This window comes from Peromyscus leucopus, unplaced genomic scaffold (assembly GCF_004664715.2).
Source record: "Peromyscus leucopus breed LL Stock unplaced genomic scaffold, UCI_PerLeu_2.1 scaffold_244, whole genome shotgun sequence".
In the NCBI taxonomy this organism is placed as follows: domain Eukaryota; kingdom Metazoa; phylum Chordata; class Mammalia; order Rodentia; family Cricetidae; genus Peromyscus; species Peromyscus leucopus.
Genome location: NW_023505117.1, coordinates 169392 through 176756, shown reverse-complemented (window position 1 = coordinate 176756; position 7365 = coordinate 169392). Strand labels below are relative to the sequence as shown.

The 7365-nt window shown below is 46.8% G+C and overlaps 1 pseudogene; it reads right to left on the bottom strand.

The window, feature by feature from the left end:
- Nucleotides 1–6122: 6122 nt before the first annotated feature.
- Nucleotides 6123–7365, bottom strand: LOC114693884 (annotated as a pseudogene).

The window sequence follows — 7365 nt, the reverse complement described above, 5'->3', positions numbered from 1 at the left end:
ATCAGATTCGCTCTCATGCAGGTGGTACAGGGGCATGGGATAGACGTGACTTCACCTCCCTTGAAGCCCAAACTGAGAAAATCCCGTGTCCTTAATTTCTCCTCTGTCTCTCTGTCCTCTGTCTCTGTCTCCCCCCATCTCTGTCTCTCCCTCCTCTCTCCTCTCTCCTTTCTATTCTTTTAATGTATTAGTGTGTGTTTGTGAAATGTGGGGGTGTATACATGTCATAGCACACATGTAGAGGTCAGAGGACAAGTTTAGGGAGTCATTTCTCTCCTGCCAACAGGTATGAGTTCCAGCAATAAAACTCGGGTTATCAGCCTTGGGTAGCAAGTGCTTCTACCTATGAACTGTCTCACTGGCCCATCTTCCTTTCCTTTCCTTTCTTTTGTCTTTTCTTTTGAGAGGTCTTGTGACATAGTCTAGGCTGGCCTCAAACTTGAGACAATCCTCCTGCTTCTGCCTCCAAGTGCTAGGAAAGTTTGTTTGCAGCCTCGATTTGGGGTTCCGTTGCTTAGGACTTCCACCTTTCCCAATTGCTTCTGCCCTCCTGATCCCCAATCCGCCTCTTTTATCCGAAGCTGATGATCAGTAAAGGGCTTTAATCTTTAGACCTACTCTACTGGCCAACCCCATCGAGCACTTTGTCAAGTGCGTGGGAGGTCACGGAGGATAGACTCCATGACAATGCCAGCCCTGCCTTCGGGCTATGAAGCCTGATAATGCGCTCTCCTGACTCCAAAACTTTACAAAGCCAGAAATGAGTCTGGCTGCTTCCCAGTGGGCCCCAGGCACCAGTCACTGCCGGCACACCGAGTGTGCACAAGTAAAGTGTGCAAATGGATTTGTTTCTTAACCATGCGACACTGTCAGGAGAGGTGGGATGAGGGAGTACAAATGACACATGCCCATTATGAGAAACAGTGATGGGAAGCTGAGTGACGCCTTGTCTTTCTAAGTTTTGTAGTTTAAAAGGACCTGGAGCTTCTTTTGGTTTTCAGATCAACAACCCCACTTCAAGGGCAGTGGAAGTGTCAAGTATTTATAGGATTAACGAGATGCTGTACCCAAGTGTCCAACACTTGAACATAGTGGCTCAGAGCCTGAGCCAGGTCATGTGGCTGTGGCTCTACTTCAGCCACACCTCAGTGTCTCTCAAGACAGTGCTCAGGCTTGGATAGGATATCTTCAGGACAGCGGGAATGCAACAGAGCTGACCACCAGTATGCTCTTCTGACCTCTTTCTAGGGCCAAAGGGAGAAGACTTGGAAGGGAGAAGGCTTTATATATCAATGATTTGAGTGATCAACGTTAAGTAGCTTGGGAATGAGAATGGGGGTCCCACGAGCTAAATTCCCCATGCTGATCAATTACTCATCTACAGCTCTTACACCACAATCAATGAGGCTTCTAAGCCCTGGGGTCTGACGCAGCCCAGAATTGACTGGAGATTGTGACACGGTTCCAACTTTTCTCCCCAACGGAATTGCATCTCCGAGTTGCCAACCAATGGAAACACTTTCATCCTCTCTCTCTCTCCAAGGAAACATGATCCCAGTGTATCACTTTGTGATGTGGTCCGGAGTTTGGGTCCTGCCTGGCTTTATGCTGGCCACAGGGAAAAGACTGAGATCATTTCAATGTCATCTCATGTTCCAGGTCTTCTTGCTGTCTGTCCCTTGGTGTCACCGAGGGTGCATCTTCCCCTAACTACTGTCCTCTGGATGGCTTCAGTGGACACCGAACTGGCTCCACAGAGATCAGAGACAAGGCAGAGTTTAGTCTCCTTGACCACAAAAGAGGAAATACATCTACTCCACAGGGATTCATTGTGTTAAATAAGAAGACAGGCTTGAGTCTGTCTTCTTCTACACCTAGAAAAGTAGATTCCTCACGGTTGTGGGGCTAACAAGAAGCTGGAGTGCTTGTCAAGACTTCCTGCTCTGCCAGTTCCACCATTCCTCTGTTGTTGTTAACTTCTTTATTGACTCTTCGGGGTTCCACATCACGCACCCGCCACCACTATTCCTTTTAACCGGATTCACGACTGTTCCATTGTCCTGCTTTCCACGTGGTAGCTATCTACTGGTGGATTCACGAATGTCACATTCATCATGTCTCACTCCGGCCATTGCCATTCTGTGCAGCCCCAGTCACTTCTTCTAACTGTTGCTTGGTGAGCAACTCTGTGCTCATCCTGCTCGGAGCCTCGGCTCCTTCCCCCTGTGCACAGGAGCTAGCTGCTTCCGCCTGCTCAACACTGACTATTAAGATCAATCCACGTGAGTGTATTTCATGGGTAATGGGGATTTATTAAGATAAAAATTGAAGAAATACACTCACAAATAAACAGCTGAAGTCGTCCTCTATTCTGATCGGGAGCGAATCCACCTGGCAGTCTGATCAGACCAGGAAGCAGGCAGCAGGGAAAAGGGACTCATGACCCTCTTGCTCTCATATAAAGACGGTCCCAGGAATGGGAGCACAGCAGGGAACAGAAAACACTATGCCCTTCTCTCATGGAGTCAGGACAAGGGTGGGAAGGAGGGGCGGTGACCCTATCACTACCAGCTGTTGGTGACTTAGAACAGCAACACAGGAGACTGTCACAGAGGCGTGGTCACAGGGGAAGTGTCCTGACAGAAATGTGCAGGGTTCTGACAGGGAACCTGGGGAAGGCACAGGTGTGCAAAGGCCCTGAGGTATAACAGGGCTCCAAGTCATTTCTTAAGAGTGCTTTAACATCGCCGCCTGGCTAGCTCAGTCAGTAGAGCATGAAACTCTTAATTGGGCTGAGAGATGCTCAGAGGTTAAGAGCACTAACTGCTCTTCCAGAGGTCCTGAGTTCAATTCCAGCAACCACATGGTGGCTCACAACCATCTGTAATGAGATCTGGCGCCCTCTTCTGGCCTGCAGTCATACACGCTGTGTACATAATAAATAAATAAATCTTAAAAAAAAAAAAAAAAAAAAGGGTGCTTTAACCTGACAGTCTAATTTTTATTCTGATCTTTCTTTTCAGAATACATGATTGCTGTGGATATCGCTCTGTATAAATAAAACAGTAGCCAGACAGGAAGTATAGGTGGACTAGCAGAGAGGAGAAAACAAAAGGAAAGGAAGGCAGAGGGGAGGAGACACCAGCTGCCATTCAGGGAGCATCATATAGAGGCAACAAATAGATTAACAGAAATGGCTTAGTATAAGAATAAGAGCTAGACAATGGTAGGCTGAGCTAATGGCCAAGCAGTTTAAATAATATAAGAGTCTGTTGTTTATTTTATAAGTGGGCTCCAGGACTGACGGGATTTGGCGGGAGCTGGAAAGAAATTCTCCAGCTACACATGATTCTTTTCCTTCATGGTGAAATGGTAAGAAGGCATCCCATACTTCTAACATAAAATGGCATAAATGTTCACATTACACAAAAAGTAGGACTAGAAAAATTACAAGGAGGGTAGGACAGAGCACCCCCAAAATCCAGCAGGGCAAACATTAAGTCTTTTAACTCCATGTCTACCATTCAGGGCACAGGGTCTAAGATCGGCTCCAATGACTTAGCCCTGTCTGACCTTGCTGGCTCTCCGCTGGCTCTGTTTGCTGCCTGCAGCTTTCTTTGGCAGTTCTATTTCTGGCATCACCAACTTTCTGCGGCGTAGATAGCGGCTTTGTTTTACTTTACTCTGTGGACTGCCTTTTCGTGTGAGCTCCCGTAAGAATCCAGTCCTGTCACACGTGCTCTGCCTCCCGGACCTTCTTTGGAAATCTTCAGAAACACAGAAGCGGCCATGATGCTAGAATTCTTGTTTCCTGCTGCATGCCTACAAAACCAGCACCTTGCAGATGATGCTAAGGTCTGCTATCAGCCTGACAATAGTAGCAAAACCCCCCTCCCCCGCAGGCCACAGCTGCCATTCCTCTGACGGCCTGGATGTCTAAAATCAGGGAACTGTTCCTTAAGAGACCCTGTGCAAGCAGGGTACGATAGAACCCTCCTTTCAAATGAGGTTTTGTATTTATACCTTTGAAAAGGAGTGCAGCCAAGCGCCAGGGCATCTTTCCTACTATCTGTGGAGTAACTGCCTCCTTCTGGTGCACCAATTTCTGCAGCCACACCTTATTTTTCCTCCAAACACTGCAAGTTTCTACATCTATTTTTTTTAACTTCTTATTCTCATTATAAACTTAAAGAGCCAGTAGTATCTATACCATAATCTGAATGTGGGCATGCTTTACAATTCCCTTTGCCAAGTTAGTCTGTCATCTTTAATTCAGCCTCCCATGGTCTTAGGGAATGAACAAAATGTAGAGAGTTCTTTGCCAATCGTAACATGAGTGGCCTCTGCTCTAATTCCAGTAGAGACTTCCCATCTGAACCCTCATGAGCACAGTCTTTTCTGTCTTCATTGCTATCAGCAATGTGGCCTTCTGAGCTCCCACAAAGACAACTCACCAAGCCCTCTTTATAGCGTCCTTTTTTCTACCCTGCTTCTCTAAACATCTCCACGTTCTCTCTATAAACTAGTTTGAAATGCTCCTGACCGAATGGGCAGCTACAGCCACAAGAGCAAGCCCACGTCTGCGAGCCGAGTTTTGTGTTGATCACTTCATGCTGCTGCAACAAATATTAAAGGAAAACAACTTAAAAGGAGAAGGGCCAGTGAAATGGCTCAGAGGGTAGCCTGGCAACTTGGGTTTAAGCCAAAAGCCCACATGGTAAAAGAAGAAAAACAACATCTGAAAGTTTTCTTCTGACCTCCACGTGTATGTGTGTGTGTGTGTGTGTGTCTGTGTGTGTGTGTGTGTACACAAAATATTATATATATATGTGTGTGTGTGTGTGTAATATATATAATACATATATAGAGAATGTGTGTGTAAAACATCTGAAAGTTTTTTTCTGACCTCCACACATGTGTGTGTGTGTGTGTACACAAAATATTTTACAATATACATATATATTGTTAATATACATAATACATATATAGAGTGTGTGTGTGTGTTGTGTGTGTGTGTGTGTATTAAAAATAAAAATAAAGTTACTTTCTTTGGAAATATCCTTGACCCCAAAGAGACCGAACTTTTGGCAGACCTCACAGCAAAGTTAAAAATAAGCCCCAGTCATAGATCAGTTTAAGACTACGTACTCAATCTGCTATCCTATTATGTACTCAGCCTATTTAAGCTAACTCGGCTTTAAGAGACAAAGCAACCAACCTTACTTGCCTTGGATTTCCCATTGAATCAGCTTGTGCAACTTAAACTAACTCGTAGCTTTAATCTTAGGCTATGTAGAATTCCATGCCCTTGACCCAGAGTAATATATGTGTGCAGGGGTGTGTTGTGGTAATCATTTGCTGAAAGCAGTCAACAGGTTGTGTGATGACTAATCCTACATCTACTGAAACTAGGCAGTATATCGAGACTATGAGGGATTACCCAGTAGACCTTTGAAGGTGGAAAGACGCACCTAAATCTGGCCATATCTGGTGAAAGCCCACTTGAAAGAATACAGAAGAGAATACAGAAGGAGGAAGCTTTTGCTTTTTGCCTGCTTGTGCTCACTCTAATAGGCAAGTTCATCTGTTCTGTTGCTGAGGCATTTCTTCCTGGTATTAGAACCTACTTCTTGTGATTCTGATGTAGACTACAACCAACAGCTCCTGGGGATCCTCCTAGGCTATTGCACTAGATTGGACTGCTGAAACATAGTCTCACAGATTCGAAACCTACTGGATTCTTGGCCTTTCTATCAGGAGACAGCCCCAGCTTGCAAGCCATTTTTAATGAATTCCTTTTTTTTTTAATGAGTCACTGAGGCTTTTATTTTGCATGTAGAATCACAGCGGTGGCAGGGGTCAGGAGGTGTCTTGCTGTGCCACCCTGGAGATGACATGGGCTCCGGACACTAGCTGGGAAGGGAGGTGGCAGAAACAATGATTCAGACCAATCACATGATTACACAGCTGGGGTTTCCAGCAGGCTCTATGTGGTCAGGAGCTTCGAACTTCTAAGGAAGTGGTGGCATGGGAGGGGCAGCACTGGGATGGCCTTGGCCACCTTGATGACATCAGCGACAGGTCTAAGCAGCTGGTGGCTCCAGGGATCTCCAGTGCAAGCTTTACTTGGCCAGGGGCTTCCTGAAGGACCTGCCAGCAACTTGGCAACTCTTCTCCATTCTAAGGATCTGATTGTACTTGGCCAGGCCCCTGGATCAGCTAGGGCACCAGTCCTGATCTGCCCGTGCAGAACCACCACCAGGTCAGCGATCCAAGTATCCTCAGTGTCCCCGGAGTGCTGGGACTCCATGACACTCCAACCTTTGACTGGGCCAGCTTTATACTCATGCAGAGACTCAAATCCCAGAGACCAATCCGTTCCCTTGAGCAGGAGGCAATTGCAGGACTTCTCTGCCACAGCCTTGGCAATCCATTTAGGGATGATTGCCATGAGGTCATTCCAACTACCTGGATGCTGCACTAGCTATGTGCTTCTGCAGGCTTCCCAGTCATGCTGGCCAGAGGGGTCTTCAGTGGACCCCACTGGATACTCCCGATGAAGGACTTATACAGGTCACCAGCTGGTCAGGCAGGATGTACCTGTTGGAGTCGTAGGAGACTTGAAGTCCAGGTCATACTTGTCAAGACCTGAAAAACTCAGAGGCAGCCATGTCCATGGCCGATGACACCCTGGTCAGTATAGTCAGCCTTCACAATTGCGGCCTTGAGCAGCTCCAGAGCGTCTCTGTTCTCCAGGTTGTTAGGTGCAAACCCACCCTCGTCACTCACATTGGTGACATCCTTCCGATGTTTCTCCTTGATGACATTCTTCGGGTTGCAGTAAGCCACTGCTCCAATGCACGTGACTTCCAGAAACTGAAACCCCCACAGGCAGGATCATGAAGTTTTGCAAGGCCAGCCGGTTGCCAGCATGAGAACTGCCGTTGATCAAAGCTGGGAATGGCAGGATGACTTCAGAGTTGCCAGCCAAGTAAAGGGACACCCCCTTTTCCGTGGCACCAGCTTTGCAGACAGCCAGGGACACTCCCTGGATGGCATTTGCACCAAATTCAGATTTATTTTCAGTGCCATCCATCTCAGTTTGTCAGTCTTCTCTTGTTCCACAACATTCGGTTTCTTGCTAAGCAGAGCAGGTGCAGTAGTTTTATTGATATGCTCAGCAGCACTTGAGATCCTCTTCCCGTGTAGTGCATCTTATCCTTGTCACAGAGTTCTAGGGCCTCGTAGATGCCAGTGGAGGCTCAGAAGCTTGGAAGAGACCTTCTGAGGTGTGGAGATCAACGTCAACAATGGGATTCCCCAAGAGTCAAAGATCTCTCTGGCATGGATCTTGAGAACAGACAT